We start from the raw sequence: 25,696 nt of genomic DNA on the forward strand, positions 1-25,696 counted from the left end.
TCATTAATGTCTGTGTAACACATAAAAGCTATTACACCTATTACAGCCCTCGGACAATTAGAATGCCAGCTAGTTTAAAACAAGACAGCCAGGACTTGTGTGTTAAGTATGCAGTATGCATTGACTGGGAGCTGGGTGGCTTAGTTAGTCAGCTATAGGAGAGTAATCATTTTCCCTTCCCGGCTGCCGGTTTAATCCAACCCAGGTAGATAATGAAATGAAAGTTATACCCATGTATGTTTTTCATGTTTAACCCATTTATTGCCCAATGCTGCTTTAAAGCAGCATTTTGTTTTGCTGTTTATTTTTATTGTACAGTACAACGTCACATATTCGACCCCTTGTGGACTGGGGTATAGGCGGATATTTGAAAAGTCGGATTTGCGAACATCTATAAAAAAAGCATTTTCACATCTATAAATAGGTTAGTGAACAAAAACAACACGCAAACTGCTTTAAACAGGGACTTTTTTTTTTTACTTTAAAAGTAAGCAAACGTGAACGAGATTAATTAGGCTACAAATACACAGTGTTGATGTGGTTTGCTATAAGCCACCTCCACGAAAACCGTTAAAAAAATTAATAAATAAAAAACAAATGGTAAATGTACAGTAACCTGCAACTGATGGCTTCTTTCTTAACTCTAGAATTCCCTGTCTCCCTGGTTCTGCTTTCTTAATATCTCTGTTACTGTACTTTGCACTCTTTCTTGATATTGTCAACATCCGATAAGCAGCTCTGTTTGAAAATTGCTTCGGCTTTTATAAGCAAACGGCTGGTAAGCATTGTATTTATGAAGCTTGCTTTGTTTAATTCAAATTAATTTAAAAGCTACAACAACATGCTGCCAATATCTGCAAGGGTTCAATATAAATACATTGCACAAAAAGAAAGCTTTCTCGACTGGTGTATTGAAACTTCACTCAAACAGCCCGTCTCTCTTAAAGGGGAATGCACCAAAAATCTGATTGTTGTAACGCTTTCTGTAACACGTAACACGGTAACATGTAAGCTGCATTTGCTGCCAATGCCATTACTCTCGTAGCCTACTTTTAATATTTATTTATTTATTTATTAGTGAGGCGGTTAATTGATCAGGGAGATTATGCAGCGGTTTGATATGCAACGTTCCACTATATTATACTGTAACAAGCCCCATGTTTCTGTCTCCTCTTTTAAGGTTTGGAGAAGTCATATTTGTGGCATCTGACTGAATAAAATAATATAAAATAATGAATTGTGTGTTGCCTGGAAACATCATTTGTCATGTTGCAACCTGCCTGTGTATCCCTGTTCCACTGCACTACTCGCCCGCACACTCTTTTCACCACCCATCAACACCACACAACACACACACACACACACACACACACACACACACACACACACACACACACACACACACACACACACACACACACACACACACACACACACACACACACACACACACAGTGCTGCACTTCAACATCTTCACAGTCATTTTATTTTCATCAAACACACATTTAAACATGTGTTGATGCTTTTATGTCCAGAGCTTCCATGCTCCATGGTGGTTTTGAGCGTGACTGTTATGCAACTTTCTTCTCCTTTTACAAACAACCAAGTCACAGATGATTGCTTATGAGGTTGGGGAACTAAAAATGCTGAAGTAGTGCTGCTTAAAGCACACCGTCCCTTCACTGGTTGGGTGGCAGTGTGTGGGAGCATGGTACACCCCCTGTGGTTATCCAGTTCAAAAAGACAAACAACAAAAAGCAGTTCCACTGAATCTCCCTGTAAATCTCTCATATGCAAAATGACTTCTTCTATGGTCTGGTCATTGAGCTTTTATTAAGCACTCCAGCTTGGTCTTGGCCTGATCTAACCCAGACATTTAATTTTTTATGTATATTTAGACAAGGAATGCACAAACAATTGATCCCAAATTGCAAACTTGTTTCTCTTAATAAAAAATAACACCATTGCTGTGCTGCACTCTGTGAGCGGTAAATATGTAGTTCGAAACCATCATTTCAAGTACTGTACATATTATGCTGAGCTATCTTGTCTTGTGAGAACAAGTTACTTACAAGTTAAGAATAGAAGTGAGGTTTAATGTGTTAAAATATCCGAGCAGTATTCACGGTACCCAGTCAAAGCAACAACATGTTAAAGTAGTATTAACCAAGGATTTAATAAGCATTTCCATTCCTTTCATTAGCATAACAACTTATCCTGCAACAACACAGTACATTCACTCCCTGTGCAAAAGGTATTAGGATCCCACTGCATTTGGCCCTATGTGCAGCACAGGGAGGTTATCTTTCAGGAGGTGCTAATTGTTGTTGCTTCAGTACTTCGGCAGGTCTTCACCAGTGTCAAAAAAGTGAAGACCTAACTCCTATTACAATAGCATAATGTCATAAACTGCAATCACATTTTCTGGTTTAAAAAAAAAAAAAAAAAAAAAAGTGTGGCTCATAGTTCATCAGTGGCCTTTCTTGTAAAGGCACCACCATGCGAAGTTTGTTGCAAATCCTGGTTGCATTGAGTTGGTGATTGTGGTCTTGGATTGTGGCCCACAGAGAGCCCCTTTTGCGTTCCACAGGTTAGCGAGAATAAAATTGGCTGAGGTTGATCTCAACTGATCATCTGCCTTTAAGCTACTGTGCATTACTTACTTTTTATTCTGCAACATTTGCTGTACTGCTACACTACTTCTCATTGAGAACTAAAAGCGCTCTTAAAAAGTGGTTTATTTCCACTTGCATGTCTTCAAGAAAGGCAAAACCAGAGCACCAACAAAATCATTTGCAACTGTTGACTGTTATTCCATGGAACATGTTGCAGTACCTGCATTGGAAGATCTGGGATACATCATCTAAAAATGTCCACAAGTCCAAACTCTTTCATGCCACTGTGAATTATTAATTTAGCATTTGGCCAGGAACAACCTCAAAGGTTATTCTGCCTCAAACTCTGAAAGAGGTCTCTCTGCATTGCCAGGGTTTTCAACAGTTCGAGCCTTGTTGCTTTACAGTTGGAAGAAGGTGAGTCCGTTATTATCTTCAGGGAAAGGCTTTCGAGTCTGATGCTGTACCTGGTAGCGGCTCTGAGATGGGGGAAGGGGGGGTGAGTCATCATTAACCCAAGGTTAGATCATGTATTTTAATTGGCTAAGATCTGGCAGCAGTGAAGTGGGGACAGGGAGTACCCAGGGAATACAGCAGCTGAATGAAAACAGTTTGATTTGCCTCCTTGGAGGATGTGGTGGCTGTACAGTGCAGGAGGCCCAGAATAGAAATGAGCAACAGCAAGCCCTGGCTTTCACTCTTGCTTTTATATTTCTCCATTCCCTTCCACTGTGTGTTATTGCCTAAGGATTCTGTATTGCACTTCAAGATTCTCTTTAAAGAAGCCTCTTGTCAGGCAGAAGAAGATAAAGTAAGAGAGCTTAAAAGGTCTGCATGGCATTTATCGCAACACTGTCAAAAGCAACGTGTGAAGGACTGGACAACAGATACGGAGGTCTAAGGTTGTGGTGGTTGCCGGATTAAAGAGTACATGGTGAATAATTTTGCATTAGATGTAATACAAGTGTGTTCTAAAGCATAACCCCAAGCAAATTCAATATCATTCACATCATCTTAAGAAAGACTCTGGGGAAAGTGCAACATTATTTTCTTTTTGCCGTTTATAAAACTAGTTGTACACTTTGCTTTTTTATCAGCGCTGATTGTTTCCATTGGTCTCCATGTCTATCTGTCAGCCTGTTTGTCTGTCGCACTTTACGTGGTGACAACAATAACCTGGATTTTCACCAAAATTTTATCCTACACACCTAGCCTTCTAGAAATGTTTCAAATTGCTTTTGGCTATAATCTGATAAACTCTCAATTTTAAATATCAGCCACTGTGCTGTTATTTTGCTGTTATGAGGACTGCATGTATGCACTGGTTTAATTTTAAATTGTAACATGTTTTTTAATTTGCATTCATTTTTTTTCTAATATAGGGTTTAAAATGGTACAACTTAAACAAATAGTACATGGAAAAATGGAAATATAGAAAGAGCTCATATAAAGAAGACATGTAAGACAGAAATGTAACAAACAGGGGCAGGGTGTTTCTGTATGTATCCAATAGGGTTAACAATGTCCTTTTCATGTTTCATTATAACTGGATAAATTGTTCTCTAGATCGATGTAAAAATGTAATTGTGACAGACAGACAGACAGACAGGCAGACAGGCAGACAGGAAGGCAGGCAGACAGGCAGGCAGGCAGGCAGACAGGCTCCACATACCATCGTATTACTTATTACACTCAATAACGTTCATCACAGCTGGACAAGTGGATCTCCAAAGTGTGAGACATACGCATGGGACATCACAGCAGGTACTGTAGGCATATAAGCCTGCCTTATCTATATCTGCGTCACTGAAATGCAGAGCAATGTTGCCAACACAATGTTCATATTTACATCAACAAACAGGTAAAGAACTAGGTAAGATATATATTTTAATGGTTTGCTTTCTTTCTTTCTGTTAATTAACATAGCTGGAGTAGATTCCACTTCAACTGCGAGGCGTACACATAATATGACTCTAGGTGCACTGTGGAATTGAAGTGCAAGCACAGACACAGGTAAGGTGCTGCTCTAGAAAGAGTGCAAAGAAGAGCGACCAGAATTATTCCGGGCTTAAAAGGCATGTCATATGCAGACAGGTTAAAAGAATTGAATCTGTTCAGTCTTGAACAAAGAAGACTACGTGGCGACCTAATTCAAGCATTCAAAATTCTAAAAGGTATTGACAGTGTCGACCCAAGGGACTTTTTCAGCCTGAAAAAAGAAACAAGGACCAGGGGTCACAAATGGAGTTTAGAAAAAGGGGCATTCAGAACAGAAAATAGGAGACACTTTTTTACACAGAGAATTGTGAGGGTCTGGAATCAACTCCCCAGTAATGTTGTTGAAGCTGACACCCTGGGATCCTTCAAGAAGCTGCTTGATGAGATTTTGGGATCGATAAGCTACTGACAACCAAACGAGCAAGATGGGCCGAATGGCCTCCTCTCGTTTGTAAACTTTCTTATGTTCTTATGTTCTTAAGAGTGCTGTAAAGTATAGTTTTAATCTGTGCATAGGCTACTAATAACATAAAACTGCACAACAAGAGATATTGGTGTTAAGTACATTGTAACTGTGTATAATAACATTGTAATTGCGTGTAAATACACAAGTATTTACTGAGTAAGGACTATGTAAATATACAGTAATTACAAACACTTATTGTACAGTATTACTGAGATTTTAATACAGATTATCCTTGCAAGGCCTCTTTGATTTGGGTGGGGCAAGTTTTTCTCCCTGCAGCTGCTCTTCTATCTATCTGAAACTGCACGATTCGCAATTACTGCCCAGTTTTCCAAGGATTTTGTTTAAATGAAGGTTGGGGAAAAGGTGGCCTCTTCCCAATTTTTTTAACTGAATCAATCCATCTAGGAGTGAGTTTACATGTGCAGTATAATGTGGATGGCAGCGGCATGCTTACATGAAATATTGAGACCAATCCAATACACTGGAGCCAAAAGATGTGTAATTTATAATAACTTTTTTATAATACAAAATCTGCATCAGGGTAGGCAACCTTGGCACTTTCGCATCCTTGTCTTTCTTCCAACTAAGTCCTTAGTTTTAAAATGGAACCAATTAATCCTCTGGCCAGGTCCTACAGTACTTAATCACTTAATTAGACCTATTAAACCTGGAGTGAAATCCCCAGTGCTTTCAATCCTGGCCAGTTAGTGACTTTCCAGTCAGCCCTCATCCACACATCCAGACAACATGCATCAAAACCATTGCTTTTCTCTTCATTCGCAATTGCGTTTTCAAAACGTGAAGATTATAAAACATGAAGTTGTAACATTTCCAAAACCCTGTATTTAAAAAGTCACAACAAGGAATGCAAATATCAGGATAGTGCAGTGTTGGTTGAAGGAAGTGTGAATAGGGCAATATGCCTTTTCTACACTACCTAAACAATGCTTGGTTAATATGCGTTGAAACCAAGCATGCATTATTTAAGTAGTATTAATAGGGGGCTGATGTAACAATATAAGATTTAGAAATAAGAGGAGGCCATTTGGCCCATGTATGGTGATTCAGTTTGTCAAGTTGGGTTTTAAAGGATCCCAGTGATTCAGCATCAACAGCATGACAAAGTAACCCATTCTATACCCTCAGCACTCTTTGTTTCATTGAAACTGTGGGAGGGTTAAATGATTAGTCTTAAAGGAATATTCTACCTACTACGAATAACATTGCTGGAGTTTCCCTTTCAGAATGAATATTTGGTTCAGTGTTGTACACCTGATCCTAAAGTTTAAATACAGTATGTGCAAGTGGAGTTCCAACAAGAAAGAAAAATACACATCTGTATTAATTATGGGGCACTCTTGATAGGTGCAGACCATTACAAAAAAGTTCAACTAAACAAAATACATTCATGGCAATTAAATGAGTTACACAGTATTTTGATTTAGACCCCTAGAGACAGCTGTGCATTACTCATAGCACTGGCTGTAAATGCTGGGTAGATTTTAATAACAGTGTATTAAGTTTGATGATTTTTACTTTACAAATTGATGGATTTTATGTAATTATCTGACATGATATCTAAAATGATACAAAACAGGATTGTTATTAATGTCAAAGGGCAATGAAATTGTGCCTAAGATGGACGCTTACGTTCCTTAACATGTATACGGTTGTGATATTCCACATACAATAAACTATGTTCATCTTGCTATGAAGACTAGTTCACCAGTCTCCCAGATTACTCTGAAATGAGTAGCTCATCATTACGGCCATTTTAGCCACTTTGATTGTTGTAATATGGAGGAATTTTAAACAATATGTATATTTCTATATTCTAATTGTTACAGCACCTTACACTTCCATGTTGAAATATCAGCTCTATAATGTGTATCAAACTATTTGACTAATGTATTTTTTTGTTGCAGTTTACAGTGTTATTGTATACAGCAGCAAGGGTTTATACAGGTACCGAACACATTGCTCCAGTCCTTAAACGTTTTCACTGGCTTCCTATCCAGTCCTGTGCTTCTTTAAAATATTATTGCTGACATACAAGGCTTTGCACGGGCAGGGTCCTAGTTATATAATGGACCTTATTAGCCCTTACATCCCTGGGAGGCAGCTTAGATCCCCTAACTCTGGACTGTTAAAATGTATGGTTCCAAAATGTGTTGTGCTCGGAGGGCATCATTTTAGTCGTGTTGCTTATTTTCTTTGCAACTCACTACCATCTTGCAGTAGAGAATCCACAACAGTAGCCAAATTTAACAATACCCTTAAGACACAGTTATGCTGTATTTTTTATTTTAACTCTTTGACTCACTCTACTGCAGTCTGCACTGTTTATTATAATATAATGTATTTTTATGATGATCGATTTTATCTCTATATTTACCTATTTTATTGTATTTTATTTATTTATGTATCTATAGAAATTTTTAACTGATTAATTGTTATTTATTGTGTTTTGTAATGATGATTTGTGTTTGATTGTTTTGTTTTATAAAGCACCTTGAGACACCTAGGTCTGAAAGGTGCTATAATAAATTCAAGTTATTATTATTATTATTATTATTATTATTATTATTATTATTATTATTATTATTATTATTATTATTCAATTACATATATAACCACCTGTAGCAAAAGCTATTTTTACTTAGTATAACCAATGTACAGTAAGCTTTGTACAATTATTGGAAAAAGGCAGAGAACAGACGCCACTTGTTTTTATTGTAAAATTGAGCATGATTGAGGGACACTGCAGCTTTCCCTGTGTGTACAATACTTTTTACTGTTTATTATCTATAAAATATACTTTGAAATGGATTCCATACAATATGTGTAATGAAACTTTAAAAACTTTTTTTCTAAAGTTTCAATTAAATGTACTTGCCTTAATTTAACATTTTCTTTCCACACCTGCAATCCAGAACATGTCAAACAGTTTCTATGACAACCGCTATCCATTACATAATGGTTTACAGCCATTATCAACAATTAACATATGCATTACAAATTACTAGGCTGAAAAAAATGCCCCCTGTGAAATATTAAAAACTTCCTGCCTGGAATACAGAGTGGTGTGGAAAATGTAAGAAAAAAAAAAAAAGTATGACAAATCCTGACCTTTCTGTAACTCCACACCACTCACCCCCAATGACATCATTTAGAACCTGTAAGAAGTCTTTAAAGTGCTATTATATTCAAGAACAAAATTAGGAAGAATGATTTGCTGCACACAAGAAAGCTATTGTGCCCCGTTCAAAATATATGTTTATATTCTTTGAAAGTTAAGGCCTACTGTCATGGAAACCAATTGAATCCAAGAAGGAAAAAAAAAGAATGTTTAATTGAAACCAGATTTCTCTGTGTGTGTGTGTGTGTATATATATATATATATATATATATATATATATATATATATATATATATATATATATATATATATACTTGTGTGAATTCAATCCTGAATTCTAGTCAAGGCCAATTTTAGCTTCTGACAGTCCTTCTCTCTCATCTGGTCTGTGCTGACATCTGTTCATGAAATGACTGGGACAGGAGAGACCCATGGTGTCCCAGTCCCCTGCTAGGCCTTTTATCTGGACTTGGACCGGCGGGATAAAACACTCCATTCTCCAAAGAAAGTATCTGATATGAGTTCTGCTAATGTTTATCCATTAAAAGAAAATGAACCACACAAAACCAACGCTTACATTTATTAATTTAAAAACCTGTACGAAATTGTACACTGTCATCTGAAATTCCATGCAGTTTTCAATTGGGAAAATTTTGATGAAACTCATAAAGTTTCAGACATTATTTTTTCTACTAAGCATAAAGAGTAAAGCAAAACTAGGTGTTTGCCATGTTAAGAAGATATTGTAATATGCCACAGATGACAACGCCTGGGGAGGTTTGTGTTTTGGTAGTTCTCCTTGGGGCTATAGGGATGGTGCAGTGTTAGTTGGCACACCACGGGTTAATAACTGTGTATCAATCCAATGGGGTTATTTCTAGGAACTTGACTGACTAGGCTATATTTGGTTGGGGCAAATTAGGTATATAGACAGAGCCCACATACTAGTGGCAACTGCCATAGTTTGCATGACAGCGTGAAAATAAATCCAATATCAATGTGTTGCTACTGTATTCATAAATACATTTGTGATATAATGTAAACCCAAGCAAAGGTGGGCCAGATCCAGTCTACTAGTTACAGATTTGTTTGATTCAAGGTATTCACTGGTATTATTTTGCCTGTTAGATAAATACCTTGAGGTGTTATTGTTATCATAAAAAGCTTCAGAGGGTCATTTTGAGCTGACCCAAAAATGTATACTATGGAGTTAGTGTTAGAAAGGGACAGGTTCCTTTTTGAAACGATTTTAAAACTAAACTGCAGGCTTTTTCAAAAACTAAACAAAGAACCAAGTGTTTACCCTTTTACATTTTAAAATATTTTATTTCAAAGAAAGGAACATATTTAAAGAAGGAGAAATAAACAGGGACACAGAGAACTGCTGTCTTTGTACTAAACATGATGCCATAATACCTTGATATTAAAACAAAAAGACACACATACCCATTTATGTAACTGTATGGGTAGTCTTGGACAAGTGGATTCCAATATTCTGCCCTTGGTTTGGCATGAGAAAACTACTTATGCCAAACAATAACACGAGGTAGACCTCAAACTATTAAACAATTTATTCTTCCCCCCAGAAACCCATATACAAGTGAGGTCTGGGTATCGTCTCGTCAGTGCTGTAACATGGCATTGGTTTGGCAGGTCAAACTTATTTAGTTTTGCAAGTACCACCAGCATGCTTTCTTCATTCTGTTCTTGTAGGAACTAGAGATATATGTGTTCCTGAAAGCTACACCCTAAACCATCACAATAGTTCATTCATAGTTTCTGGAATAAAGACCTACAGTATAAAGGTCATTTATTCTTATACATTACGTATACTACTGCATTGTACTTAGTAGTTGACTGCTAAGAGCTGAGATGGAGTAGTTAGTTAGTTAGTTGCTTACTTACACTGTACATGTGCACAGTCATTTTGCAGTTTCTTCATGCTTTTCCTATGGTTTACCATTTTTTGATGAGTTTTTTATTTTATTTTATTTTGCTTTACCATGCTGTACCTCTTTGCACTTTTCAATACTTACCAATGTTTTCTTCACTGTGCTTTTACTATGGTCAACTCTTATAAGGACACTTTCTAGCCACAAAGATTATAATATGCAGTCAGTATATTGCACAGCGACAAATGAAAAACAAATTGTATTATAATTGTAACACACTAATTATCCCATGTGTATGGGCACAAATTTATTATAAATCGATGACCAGCTCACGAGAAGAAATTAAATGCTAGCCAGGTCAACAGTTTTACTTGTTTTAACAGACAAACCAAATCAAAATATTATTGCGCCTCGGCTAAGATAATGTGTCATTGATGCAAACAGCTGCAACAGTAACAGCTGTAACACAACCTATCAAAAAATACATGTAGCCCCTGCATAGTGTAGTTAATGGTTGTGATGTTTTCCCAGCTTGGTTGTTTTAGCGTAGGCTCGTGGATTCCAGTAAAATTCGTCAAAGGTGATGTCCCATTAAACTAGACAAATATAACTGTATTACTCTGAGTATTTGTAAAGCTTTTTGAAATTTGAAATTTGATTTCGGCTTTTTCTCTAATATATAATATATATATATATATATATATATATATATATATATATATATATATATATATATATATCTATATATATAAGGATGTAGCAGGACAGGGGGGCTGCAATCCTAAGAATGTTTGTTTTATGGCAGGGACGGGATTAAAAAGCCTCCCTGCCAAGCTAATTGTTTAATTTAATTGTTTTATTTATTGTTAATTGTTAATTATCACCTACACCTGGCCATTATTGATAATTAGAGCCCGGTGCATGGTTTAAAAGGAGTGCAGCCAGTCTTCTCTAAGCTGCTGCTGTGTGACGAAGCCCAACTGAAGGTCGTAAAAGGTATTGTGTGAAAAAACAAAAAACAAAAAACAAAACAAAACAATGTTTGTTTTTTGTGTGTAAAGTGTGTTGTGTTGCATTACATGTCAGGTAAACTTTAAGTTAGACAGGGACCTACATGTGTGTAGTCAGAGCATGTGAGCTAGGTTTTTGTTTGTTTGTTGTGTGTTTTGAATAAAAGTGTGCAGAAGTGCTTAAAAATCTAAGTTATTATCTCTGGGTCACGTTTTTAAAGGGGCATGAACCCGAACTACAGCCAAGCTTGGTCACAATATATTTTCTCCTTTTGTTGCCTTATAGCCTGGAATTAAAATGCATTAAAAATATATTTTATCTACACATCCTACCCCACAACTTCCAAGTGAAAAAAATATCCTACAAATTTGTAGAAAATGAATTAAAAATAAAAACTGAAATAGCTTGGTTGGATATGTATTCAACGCCCCTTGTAATAGCAATCCTAAATTAGCTCAGGTGTAACCAATCGCCTTCAAAATCACGCACCGTTAAATGGTATCCACCTGTGTTAAATTGTAGTGATTCACATGATTTCAAGATAAATTCAGCAGTTCCTGTAGGTTCCCTCTGCTGGGTAGTGTATTTCAAAGCAAAGACTCAACCATGAGCACCAAGGCGATTCCAAAAGAACTCTGGGACAAAGCTGTTGAAAGGCACAGATCAGGTGATGGGTATAAAAAAAAAATATCAAAGGCCTTGAATATCCCTTGCTGCATGGTCAAGACGATTATTAAGAAGTGGAAGGTGTATGGCACCACCAAGACCCTGCATAGAACAGGCTGTCACTCCAAACTGGATGACTGAGCAAGAAGGAGACTTATCAGAGAGGCTACGAAGAGGCCAACTTTGCAAGAGCTACAGACTTCTCTGGCCAAGACTGTCAAAGTCTGCATGTGACAAAAATAGCCCAAGAACTGCACAAATCTGGCCTGTATGGGAGGGTGGCAAAAAGGAAGCCATTACTCAAGAAAGCCCGCCTTAAATCCTGTTTGAAGTATGCAAAAAAACACTCTGGAGATTTTATTGACATGTGGCAAAATGTTTTGTGGTCTGACGAAACTGAAATGGAACTTTTTGGCCTTTTTGGCACAAACCCAACACAGCACATCATCCAAAGAACACCATCCCTACTGTGAAGCATGGTGGTGGCAGCATCATGTTATGGGGATGTTTCTCATTGGCAGGGATTGGGGCACATGTCAGGATAGAAGGGGAAATGAATGGAACAAAGTGGAGAAAAGTCCTTGAGGAAAACCTGCTGCCCTCTGCAAGAAATCTCAAACTGGGACGGAAGTTCACCTTTCAGCATGACAATGACCGAAAGCACACAGCCAAAGCTACACTGGAGTGGCTAAGGAACAAAAAGATAAATGTCCTTGAGTGGCCCAGTGAGAGCCTGGACCTAAATCCAATCAAAAATTTGTGGCATGACTTGAAGTTTGCTGTCCATCAACGCTCCCAAGGACCTAGACAGAGCTTGAACAGTTTTATAAAGAAGAATGGTCAAATATAGCCAATTCTAGGTGTGCAGTTGGTAGACCTATCTCAACAGACTCACATCTGTAATTGCTGCCAAATATGCTTCCACTAAGTATTAACTCAGGGGGGGTGAAGACTTATCCAATTATGATCTTTCAGTTTTGTATTTTTAATACATACTTTTTTTTCTCAGTAAAACCCTTTTTCCCCTTAACAGTGTGGAGTATGGTGTGTAGACAAGTGGAACAAATCATCATTTAAATGCATGAAAATCTGAAGCACTGACACAACAAAATGTGACAAAAAGTTCAAGGGGGTGTAGAGACTCTGCAGTGGCTTGCAAAAGTATTGACCCCCCTTGGCATTTTTCCTATTTTGTTGCCTTACAACCTGGAATTAAAATTGATTTTTATTTGGATTTCATGTAATGGACATACACAAAATAGTCCAAATTGGTGAAGTGAAATGAAAAAAATAAATTGTTTCAAAAGATTCTAAAAAATAAATAACAGAAAAGTGGTACGCGTATTCACCCCCTTTGCTATTAAGCCTCTAAATAAGATCTGGTGCAACCAATTACCTTCAGAAGTCACATAATTAGTTAAATAAAGTCCACCTGTGTGCAATCTAAGTGTCACATGATCTCAGTATATATACACCTGTTCTGAAAGGCCCCAGAGTCTGCAACACCACTAAGCAAGGGGCAACACCAAGCAAGCGGCACTATGAAGACCAAGGAGCTCTCCAAACAGGTCAGGAACAAAGTTGTGGAGAAGTACAGATCAGGGTTGGGTTATAAAAAAAATATCCGAAACTTTGAACATCCCACGGAGCACCATTAAAGCCATTATTAAAAAATGGAAAGAATATGGCACCACAACAAACCTGGCAAAAATCCCAGTGGTTAGATGTGCCAAGCTTATAAATACATACCCCAAGAGACTTGCAGCTGTAATTGCTTCAAAAGGTGGCTCTACAAAGTATTGACTTTGGGGGGGTGAATACTTATGCACGCTCAAGTTTTCTGTTTTTTTGTCTTATTTCTTGTTTGTTTCACAATAAAAAATATTTTGCATCTTCAAAGTGGTAGGCATGTTGTGTAAATCAAATGATACAAACCCCCAAAAAATCCATTTTAATTCCAGGTTGTAAGGCAACAAAATAGGAAAAATGCTAAGGGGGGGTCAGTACTTTCGCAAGCCACTGTATAGGCACTCTGTGTGTGTGTGTGTGTGTGTGTGTGTGTGTGTGTGTGTGTGTGTGTGTGTGTGTGTGTGTGTGTTATGTATATATATATATATATATATATATATATATATATATATATATATATAATGTGTGTGTGTGTGTGTGTGTGTGTGTGTGCAAGTAGTTTTTGTAAGCACTCCAAGCTTTCTCTGAGCTTGGTAAAACTGTGCACTTTATGTTTATAAATAAGAAAGACTACATTGGAAGAAGAAGAGTGGAGCTACAGGATTAGCTATGGATTTACACTTTCAGGGAGAATAGTGTGGGAGTGTGTTTATCACAAACAAAGTGCAGGGAAATAATCATTTTGAAAGAATGACAAAAATAAATAAATAAATAAAACACATTTTAAAATGTTCTGCTTGAGGGGCCCATTGTCACTAACTGGCCCATGGGAGTTGAAATCCCTTTTGAACATTAAACACCACAGCAGAATTAATACACAGCAAACAATTAAACTGATATATTAATATGCCAACTGTTTCCCCACATAGTTTCTGCTAAATCCTATTATAGTAGCACTACAGTAAGCAACTGAAATTGAACACACAGGCAAGGTTGGAATAACCCTAAACCTGACAACATCTGGCTTGCCTTTCTCCCTTAGGACATGCTGCAAGAAAAATAGGGTCCTTTCAGAAAAATAAGACAGCAAAAAACAGGCAACAGCCGTCTGCTTTGAATTACCACTGTGTGTTTTGTTTTCTTGTTACCATTTGTCTGTGGAATAATAAGGTAATAGACCACAGTCAGATGTCAAATTTAACCTGTTATTCCAGTCCCCTCCTGTTAAGACTGCTTTATACAATAAAGCAGAAAGACCAGAGCAACGCATTGTAAAATTAATAATAATAATAATATCTGTATTTTTATATGGCACCTTTGATAGTGGACCACCATCACAAAGTACTTTACAGAGGTAGAACTGTGCAGTATATGCAGAGTCACTTATAACATTGATTTAACATCTCATCCGCAGGACCTGAACTGGTGACCATCAGTGGCAAAGGTGGGATTTGAACCGGTGACCTTCTAGTTACAAGCCCTGAACTTTAACCACTGGACATTGTGTTACTAAAACAAGCATCACAATAATCATCTGCTGTAAAACAATTGGATTTACAGTAATAGTTTTTGAGACTGCTCCTCATGAACCCTGACTCATTTGATTAATTTGGCTTCTAGCAAATCTGCTATCTTGCCCCTTGTGACTGAAACTAAACTGTAACAGGCAGTGGTATTTTTAATGTGAAGATTGATTCAGAAGCAGAGGAGAGAAAGTATATATTATTATAGAATGTGTGTCTTTGACACCTACCTAGACAACCCAAGCCATTGGATAGGTTGCAGAGAAGAGGCCTCCAGACTTGATGCCCTTGTGGGGCCCCCCTGTCCTGAAGCCAGTAGGCCAGAACCATTGTCCAATTGCAAACATCACTCCTGACATTCTAGAAATATCCCAGACAAATGACTGCACTCCATTTAATGGTCTTTATTAGTTATTTATTTTTCTTCTGATATGGTGTATTATCATGAATCACCCAGTATTACAGAATGCATGTTAGTGACTGCCCTTTAAAAAAATGTTTTTGTCTAACCATGTGAACAGGAAACTGTAACCTGTGAAAGAGTCACACCTATATTACAGAACGAAAAATTGTGCAACTTCAGTTAATTTGGTAAGGAGTGTAAATAACATACTATACAGCACTGTAGAATTGTAATAGTTTTCTTCATTACATGCAGGATGCCAGTCTTGCAGTTTGCCAAACTATTCTGTTCCTATTTTCCTATTCCAATAGAAAGGTTGTCTGGAAGCACCAAGATCCTCTGTACTAATTTTCTAGAAGCTCCTAGCAATTCAAACAATTAAATCTAATTTACCAATTCAGAATGTAATAACAAATAAAGACCAACAAACCAGTCCTCATAAATCAATTATAAAATAAACACAAATGCAAATTAAACGAAATAACCCCCAAAACCAAACTAGGAGATACACTCTTTATGATTAATTTAATTTAATTTGCAAAGACCCTGAAATTATTTTAATTTGGTTGGCCAGTATTTGTTAATTTCCTGAGTTGCTACATTTCTTCTGTTTTATTGCAACATACAATCTCCTAGAGATTTTAAATACAGTACTGTACTGTTAATAACTGCAAAGTTAATAATAATAATAATAATAATAATAATAATAATAATAATAATAATAATAATAATAATAATAATTTTAAAAAGTGTAGTGGGATGCCTTTTGAAGTATGCGATTAAAATTGTACACGGAACATTAATAACAATAGTAGCCTTTCTGTACATGGTAAAAATGCACACTTTACAGCTGACCTTTGAAGAGAGACCACCTCTTACAAGCAACTACTACTGCTTACTCCCAGAGTGGTCTCTCTTGGCAGGTTTTACTGTAAGTACACACTTGTATCAGAAAAAGGTTATGGTTAGGTTTAGGATTAGGTTGAGAGTTAGGGTTAGGGTTTAGGGATACAGTTAGGATTGGGATTAGGAGTATGGTTATATCATGCAAAAAAAAAAATATATATATATGCATAAATTACATTGCAATTATGTGTAAGTACAGATGTATTTACTAAGTAACTATAGCGTTGCCTCTTTTTAAACGCAACCTGTTATAGTCCGGAATTGATAATAACATGGTAAGGTGATGGTTCTCATTTCCTCCCATAATGCAATTTGATTTGTGAACGTTCCAGATACTTCAAATGATCCTGGTAATGTTATCATGAATTATGCTGGGATAAATTGTAATATAAACTTATTAAAAAAAAGAAAAGAAAACCGACAACACTGTGATTTTGTGTTATTGTTTTTACATTACCATAATGAAATGTATTTAAGTTGAAACTGGGACATATAGTACTGATGAAGCTCCTGTGCTTGCACTGTATTTGTTTTGTTTCTAAAAATACAAACTGTCCGTTAATGTTACAAAACAAGTTTGAAACAATACAAGTGTGTATAAATGTCCTTGGATTCTGTGTTATTTATTTGCAGTTTACAACATTTATTATACAAAATATACAATTTAAATTAGAGTGGTGGAAACTTTAAACTGGTGGAACAGCAGTTTCTATTATACTGTATATATTGTAATGACCCAGGATTTATACTGTTGCAGGACTGGTCTATGGACTCTCTTGTTTGTGTGTGTGTGTGTGTGTGTGTGTGTGGGGTGTGTGGGGGGGGGGGGGGGGGGGTATTTGTATTCGAGTACCTGCAAATTGTGTGTCTCCTTCCTTCATTTTCCATTGTACACTACAATATTAATTTGGCTTGTGGACATTGCAAATCATTTCAGGAACAAAAATGCTAATATGCGTTATAAGGCGAAAAACAAGTAATGCAGTCTCTTAATTTTGGACCCCGACCACCGCATTATATCAGGGTAGGATTGTATTATGTAAATACACAGTAATTAGAGACATTTAATGTGAAGTGTTACCGTAAACTCTTACCTGAACTGCATGGTGGGGGGGGGGGGGGGGGTACTAATTGTATTAATACTGACAAAATATACACTTACTTGTTTACAAATAGCTGTGCTGCAATTTGATGACAGTGCTATTGAATACCTCAGTGTTGCTTCAGTATAGTTTTACATTGACACCAATTATTGAAGCAGAAAATCCACATACATTCAGCTACCAGTCTCTTTCCTGTTCTCTCTCCCTCAGTCAGACCACCTAGTTTCTGGTGTATAGTGATTGCACTGGTCCCAGACACGATGGGGAGTAAGGTGGAGGTGCCACAGGGACACTCGACCCCTTTGGAAACTCTGCAGCTCACTGTCCTGCAGAGGGCTTTAGAAAACAGGCTGGATTTTGGGGGTCCAGCTGTGTAAATGTTTTTGGTTTCTCTGCCTGGGCCTTGATTTTGATCAGCTGCCAAAACAAGCCTTGCTTTAGTTGTTTTTGGCAGGCTCCACGGACTGAAGAATGTCAGCATGACTTTAAAAATCTGACGGTTTGTAATTTGGACCACAGAATGAAAGCTGAGCCTCTGGTACATTTTGTGATCATCTAATTACCAGGTCCTTTAATACAACTCCAGGAATGAGGCTTCAGAGCCGAATGCACAGGAAGGCTATTTTCATTTTAATGGCTTGTGTGTTGTGGTGAATTCCTTTGAAGAAGCTACAATTCGCTGGCCAGAGGAGCTGTATTAAAGCTACATTTACCGAGCACAACAGCATATAATATTAATGCTTCAAATCATCCTGACACATTATATATATATAGAGTACATGTGAGTCAAATTGTAATCACCCGCAGAAATCAAAAAGCATGAAGCTGCATATTCGATTTAACTGCTGCTTACTCTTTACACATTACACTCTGATTACACACTTTAGGGGATCACTCTGTTTATCAGTAACTACTTCGATAATAATATTGTGACATGTATGTATCTATTTTCCTCTGGAAACTATCTGTTCTATATTTCTTTCCTTCTCGAATACAAGGCGATTTACAAAGCCATTTTCTCTTGAATAAAAAAAAAAAAAAAAAAAAAAAAAAAAAAAACATTAATGCAGAGCAATCCATTTACTGTGGAATACTTATCAAATGATAGTAAATGCTTTTCATGGTACACATAGTAGCTGCTGTGTAAAATTATTTAGCATTAACTGCTTATAATGTTTGTATTTGCATGTGTGTGATAAGCATTTTTGTTCCCAAATTTGCTTTCAAATTTTGAAATTTGATTTTTATACAGTGATGTCTTACCTTTACACAGACGCATGTTGGGGGTCTATGATTTAGCAGGGGAAAGAATTATGGCAACATTTTAGTTTAGGTATCCGTTATAAGTGATTATAAACAATCTATAAACATGTAATTAATTATGCTGTTAACAATTATAGAATATGATTAGAGATAATACAAATATTATTATACACGTTTGCCATTTTTTTTTGTGTTTTTTTTTGTTTATAATCAGTTATAAGAGATATAGTCTGTTTGTCTTTCTATCCCTGCCTGTCTGCCTGTCTTGTCAGGCTCACCAATTGTATGGGGCTGCTTCACTTTTGCAGTGCAGGTATTATACTCTCTCTCTCTCTCTCTCTCTCTCTCTCTCTCTCTCTCTCTCTCTCTCTCTCTCTCTCTCTCTCTCTCTCTCTCTCTCTCTATATATATATATATATATATATATATATATATATATATATAATTTGTTTTTGCTATTATTTATAATCACTTATAACAGATACCTAAATAAAGTTTTACCAGAGTTATAGGGTGCCAGATAAGGATTTGTTGCTGTGTAGAGCAATAAAATAGTGCTCACTGCGGATAACCCTCTGGTATATAATCATCTTGAGCCAGGGCTGGTCACTAGATGCTTCTCTCTTCCCAGGCTTCTCCAATAACAACATAGTGTACCATAGCTTATTGCACCTGGAGAGATCAGATTAGAGGAAAATGATTACCTCCATGAGTTTATTAAGCCTTAACTCGATCCTGGTATTTGCACAGTTATTTCTGTTTGTCTAAGGATATGTTGCTATTTAATCACACAGACTTGACATATTAAAGATAAATGACAGACAGAACACTTAGCACTTTCTCTCATCCTGTCTGTGTGGAAGGAAAGAATCTTTTTTTTTTTTTATTGGCTAATATTTTCCTATTCCGACAGGAAGTGTCGGAATATACTGATGTGGTCACATGACCCGGCGACCTCTGGCACTACTGCTCAACTGTCAAGTTGTCGGACAGTTTAAGATGAGTAATTTGCCATGGATATGGGTTCTGGGGTCCACATTGATTTAGTGATTTGGTTCATACACAGATATTTTTTAATTTTGAAGTACAGCTATGACTGTCAGTGGGGCACTGTAGGCCTTTTTCTTTAGTTTTTTTCTCCAAGACAGGTGAGGGGTGTTGACTGGAGTAACCATTAAAGTTTTCCAATCATCAAAGCCAGTTATAAATCCATCGAATAGTCAATTGATTGACAGCTTCTTAATATAGTATGTATGGGAGGCTTTGTGTGCTGCAAGAAAATAGATCTTAGCCAAGATCCTTGGCTCTTTCTGCAATGCCATTGACTTGATATGCTTGGGAGGGAGTTGTTGTTTACATAATTATTACAATCATACTACTTGTAATGCTGTCAGGGACTTTATTCTAGCAATAGACCCTGATTGGAAGGCACCTGGATGTTTGGCCATCTTTTATTGTGTGCTAGTGCGCAATAATGGAGTTTTTTGGTGGATTAAAGTTCTGTGAGGGACAGCTGATTTAAACAAAAGTGTATGCTTTTACTGCATTCTTCAGTGGCGCTTGGAGTGGAATACTGGTCACAGCACTGACTATTTACCAATTAGCAGGTGCTGTAAAGCATCACTCTGCAGAGGAGCTCACTACTGTATTTCCCATTTGCATTACAGGGTGTTGAGGTCATGTAACAGGTTAACCCTTCTGGGCTGTTTGCTTTTCAGCCTACATGTGTAAAAGAAGCCCTGGGAAAAAAAAAAAAAAAAAAAAAAACAACTGTCCCCGCGATATAGCATGTTATCGTAAGTATCAGATCAAACTCGGGATCACTACACGAACTTTATCTTGCGTATTGTGGTAATGGTTTTAGGTTACCAAAATCCAATCTACCTTGTTAGATTTTAACTACCAAAATTGGTTTTGAACTCGTACACTTGTATTTGATAGTGGGGTTAAGGTCCTGAAAAGTTTTCACGTTGAATTGAAAACTTTCCATTTTCCAAAGGTAGATGCTATATGCTTTTTTTTTTTTTTTTTAGTGCTTTGGAAAGGTCACTATAATGAACTGCCACACTCCGCTTGCATACTATTACATGGGAGACTCAAGCCCATCATCTGATTGTAATAAACGGCTTCACGTGTGAGTCCAGTTTAATTCCGGTCTAGTTTCCACCAAAAATCCACCAAACAGCAGAGGCTCTAAATGTGGACTTTTGCTGCAGAGACCGGACATGCCTTATTTGCAAGAATGACTTGCTGTGGGATTAGTTGTGTGGTCTGATTATATTGAGGATCAGTTACAGTGACAGGCTTGGGCACCCATGACGGGTATTAAAATTCAGAAAGCAGGAGACTTATTTCCAGGCTCTGATGGCAACAAATCGCACCTTGTGCGTAATCTGAAGTCATTTAGGTACAGCACGCCACAGCAAACAAGAACCCAACAGTCTAATAAAAGCTGCAGTTTACAGCTGAACTGGGAGATCTGGCAAGCAGCCCAAGTATTGGCCAGTGAGGCATATGTTGGCAGCTACGCTGGTGGAGGATACATTTTTGTTTTAAAACACTTGATACTTCACTTAATGGCACCCACTTCATTTAGTTCCCATTCTATAGTCCTGGGATTGTCCAGAAATGCCCCCCTCATCTGTCTGTAGCACCGCCCCACCAAACTGGAAGCAAAGGTTGCTGGGATAGCCTGTTCTGTACAATCTCTCCAATAGCTATCACTACCTGATTAGCATATTTATTGCTTAATTTGCATTAGAGTATGCAAATTTATGCAAACAGAAATTCAGAGAGTCAAAAATAGCACTGAGCTTTCAAACTGCTCCTCTCTTTAATATGCCAAAAAGAATGAACACAAGCGTGTCGTTTATTGAAACAGCAGCAATGTCAGCATATTGCTTCTTTACTCACTGTACAATTTTAGCTTATTCCTCCTATACACATAATGCTCCAAAGCTAAGGAGGGAATTGAAAATGAAGCTGTTTATATGAATAAAAGAGTGTGTATAATTCTATTAATTTTATAAACTGCCAAAGGAGCTTGTATTTCCCTGCCTGAACAAGAAATACATAAACAGCAATTTAGTGCTGATACAAAATACAGTAGAATGGCCCATTAAAATCTACAGTTTTAATATGTCCTTCCTAATCTTTTATGAATTCATTTGACAACAGGTGTAGGCTGAATTGTGTTATTTTGGGATGTGCAGTTTTAGACTGGACAAGTAGGAGAAAGCCTTTTATTGGACCCTTTTCAAAACTTTTGACAAACTTTTGTTAAAGTACGTTTTGCTTAATGAAATTGTCTGTTTCAGAAAGGGTTATGCTTTTCTCATTTTTCACATCTATTGGACAGCAAATATTAAACAATGACACAATTGCTCCAAATTTATTTTGTTATCCACCAAAACCAGCCAATCAATACTTTGCACCAACGGAAGCAACCAATCCTGTACCTACAACCACCGAGTCAGCCAATCACAGCCTGTCAGCTCAACTGGATCTCAGAAATATCGCTCCATTCAGATATCTGGCACTGTCCAAATAAACTACAAGCACCTCTGACAAGTAAAAAGTTATTTGTTTTTTCTCTAATTATGTATGTGATTGTTCATTAATATTTTCTGGACTATTTTCCTAAAACTCAGCAGAAGGGCAAGAAATCATTACAAGTTCAAGGAAAATCTTGATTTTAAAGTATTGTTTTAAATAATGAGAAGACTAGACTGTTTATTATAGTCAGTTGCAATTAAGTACAAGCACTAAATCCTGCAATCATCTGCATAATAAATAGACCATCAAACTTGTATTATATAAATCTATTATCTGAACCAGTGGGTGTTTGTAACAAATTGAACTGTAAAGTGTATTGCATACTTAATTCCCAATGGAAAAATCTCCATCTATAATTACAATGCAACTAATTTTCTGTGATAGCAGATGAACATTGTAAGCAGCATGACAGGCTACGAGGGAGCTGTCTGAATAACCAAGGTATTCATAAAAGCAATTTAGGAACACTCAAGGTGTGGTCGGGTTGCAGCGCATGATTGCATGGTTATCGCATCATTATTGCATGGTGTAATCAGGCTTGATCGGATTGCATCCTATCGCAAGCTATTGAGCCAGGCTCTATTTTCATGCAATCAGATGCGATCTCCCTGGACAAGTATCCAATCAGTGTGCAAGGAGGAGTCACATGACAACATCTACTCTGACAAGAAAGAACTTGAACTTGACAGGAGAGAGCCAGAGAAGCAATTTTCCACTCTGCTCTTGTACTCATATTCATACACATGAAACTGTGCTAAACTGGGGAAAGTTTTTAAACTTTTCTATGAATGGACAAGTTTACAAGCACCTGGTCAATTTAAACATTTTAATAAAAATAATGGAATGGGCAATAAAACTACAAAGTAATCAATCAATTTAAGTAGGTAACCAAGAAAATGTTAGCAAATTAATACAAGCAAAGTATGAAAGGTACGTTATTTGTGGGGTTTAATAAAGTGTGTACGTGTTGAGTGTTTAATGTTTTAAACTTAAACCCCCACAAATTTCACATTTCGTACTTCGGTAATATATAAAATAACAATGAAAATAATATGTCCATCAATAAATGAGATGATTACTCCTGTTTAGTACGAATAATATGCTTATATATGATTTATATACGATATATATATATATATATATATATATATATATATATATATATATATATATATATATATATATATATATATACACATACAGTACTGCGCAAAAGTTTTAGGCAGGTGTGAAAAAATGCTGTAAAGTAAGAATGCTTTCAAAAATAGACATGTTAATAGATTATATTTATCAATTAACTAAATGCAAAGTGAGTGAACAGAAGAAAAATCTAAATCAAATCCATGTTTGGTGTGACCACCCTTTGCCTTCAAAACAGCATCAGTTCTTCTAGGTACACTTCCACAAAGTCAGGGATTTTGTAGGCATATAGTCAGGTGTATGATTAAACAATTATACAGGTGCTAATGATCATCAATTCAATATGTAGGTTGAAACACAATCATTAACTGAAACAGAAACAGCAGTGTAGGAGGAATAAAACTGGGTGAGGAACAGACAAACTCAGCTAACAAGGTGAGGTTGCTGAAGATAGTTTACTGTCAAAAGTCATACACCATGGCAAGACTGAGCACAGCAACAAGACACAAGGTAGTTATACTGCATCAGCAAGGTCTCTCCCAGGCAGAAATTTCAAGGCAGACAGGGGTTTCCAGATGTGCTGTCCAAGTTCTTTTGAAGAAGCACAAAGAAACGGGCAATGTTGAGGACCGTAGACCCAGTGGTCGGCCAAGAAAACTTACTGCAGCAGATGAAAGACACATCATGCTTACTTCCTGTCGCAATCGGAAGATGTACAGCAATGCCATCAGATCAGAATTGGCAGAAAACAGTGGGACCCTGGTACACCCATCTACTCTTCCGAGAAGTCTGGTCAGAAGTGGCCTTCATGGAAGACTTGCGGCCAAAAAGCCATACCTCCGATGTGGAAACAAGGCCAAGCGACTCAACTATGCACGAAAACACAAAAACTGGGGTGCAGAAAAATGGCAGTAGGTGCTCTGGACTGATGAATCAAAATTTGAAATATTTGGCCGTAGCAGAAGGCAATTTGTTCGCCTAAGGGCTGGAAAGCGGTACACGAATGAATGTCTGCAGGCAACAGTGAAGCATGGTGGAGGTTCCTTGCAAGTTTGGGCTGCATTTCTTCAAATGGAGTTGGGGATTTGGTCAGAATTAATGGTCTCCTTAATGCTGAGAAGTACAGGCAGATACTTATCCATCATGCAATACCATCAAGGAGGTATCTGATTGGCCCCAAATTTATTCTGCAGCATGACAATGACCCCAAACATACAACGAAAGTCATTAAGAACGATCTTCAGAGTAAAGAAGAACAAGGAGTCCTGGAAGTGATGGTATGGCCCCCACATAGTCCTGATCTCAACATCATCGAGTCTGTCTGGGATTACTTGAAGACAGAGAAGCAACTGAGGCTGCCTAAATCCACAGAAGAACTGTGGTTAGTTCTCCAAGATGTTTGGTCCAACCTACCCTCTGAGTTCCTTCAAAAACTGTGTGCAAGTGTACCTAGAAGAATTGATGCTGTTTTGAAGGCAAAAGGTGGTCACACCAAATATTGATTTGATGTAGATTTTTTTTCTGTTCACTCACATTTTGTTAATTGATAAATATAAACTATTAACATGTATATATATATATATATATATATATATATATATATATATATATATATATATATATCTATAATTATATGCAAATGACGTTTACACGGTTTTATTCTTCCATAATAGGACCAATAGGACCACAATTACCTGCAGTAGCCTATATTACTTTTTTGTAAGGGATATACCGAAACAGTCCTAAACTGAAAGTATGAATGCTCTGGATGATTAAATATATGCAAAAATAACAATTAATTATTATTATTTTTTTTTAATGTATTTACTAAAAACAAAAAAATAAACCCTTAATACATTCTGTAAAATAAACACATTCAGACATGTTTACCAACACAAAAGTACACATGCTGTATGTTCTATGCGCATAGCAACATCAAAATACAAAATAGGTGTATACAAACACTCTCATTTCCACTTCCAAACACACACCATGTGTGTGCATCACATCCGACTGCACCCAGACCGATCAGCCGCGACTGCATGCAATCACGCAATTGGATTGCATGCGATCGGAGAGCACCGAAATTGCATAGTGTATTGTGGCTTTTAGGTCTTGGTTCTAACAATGGTATTTTACCCTCATCAACATTATAAACAATGTAGCCTCGTAGCCTCGTTGTGGATTTGTTTCCTATCCCTTTCTACAAGATTGAATGTAAATATTTGTTTGCTTACATTTTAATGATTTTTTTTTTTTTTTTTTTTCAAGTAAGAAACGTATACCAGTCAGGTTCAGAACACAATCAATATTTCTTAAATGTTGTATTAACTTGTTTTTTACATTCAGTTTTTTTTTTTTTTAATGTACACAGCAATGTTGTG

This window comes from Polyodon spathula, chromosome 22 (genome assembly GCF_017654505.1).
Source record: "Polyodon spathula isolate WHYD16114869_AA chromosome 22, ASM1765450v1, whole genome shotgun sequence".
Taxonomy (NCBI): Eukaryota; Metazoa; Chordata; class Actinopteri; order Acipenseriformes; family Polyodontidae; genus Polyodon; species Polyodon spathula.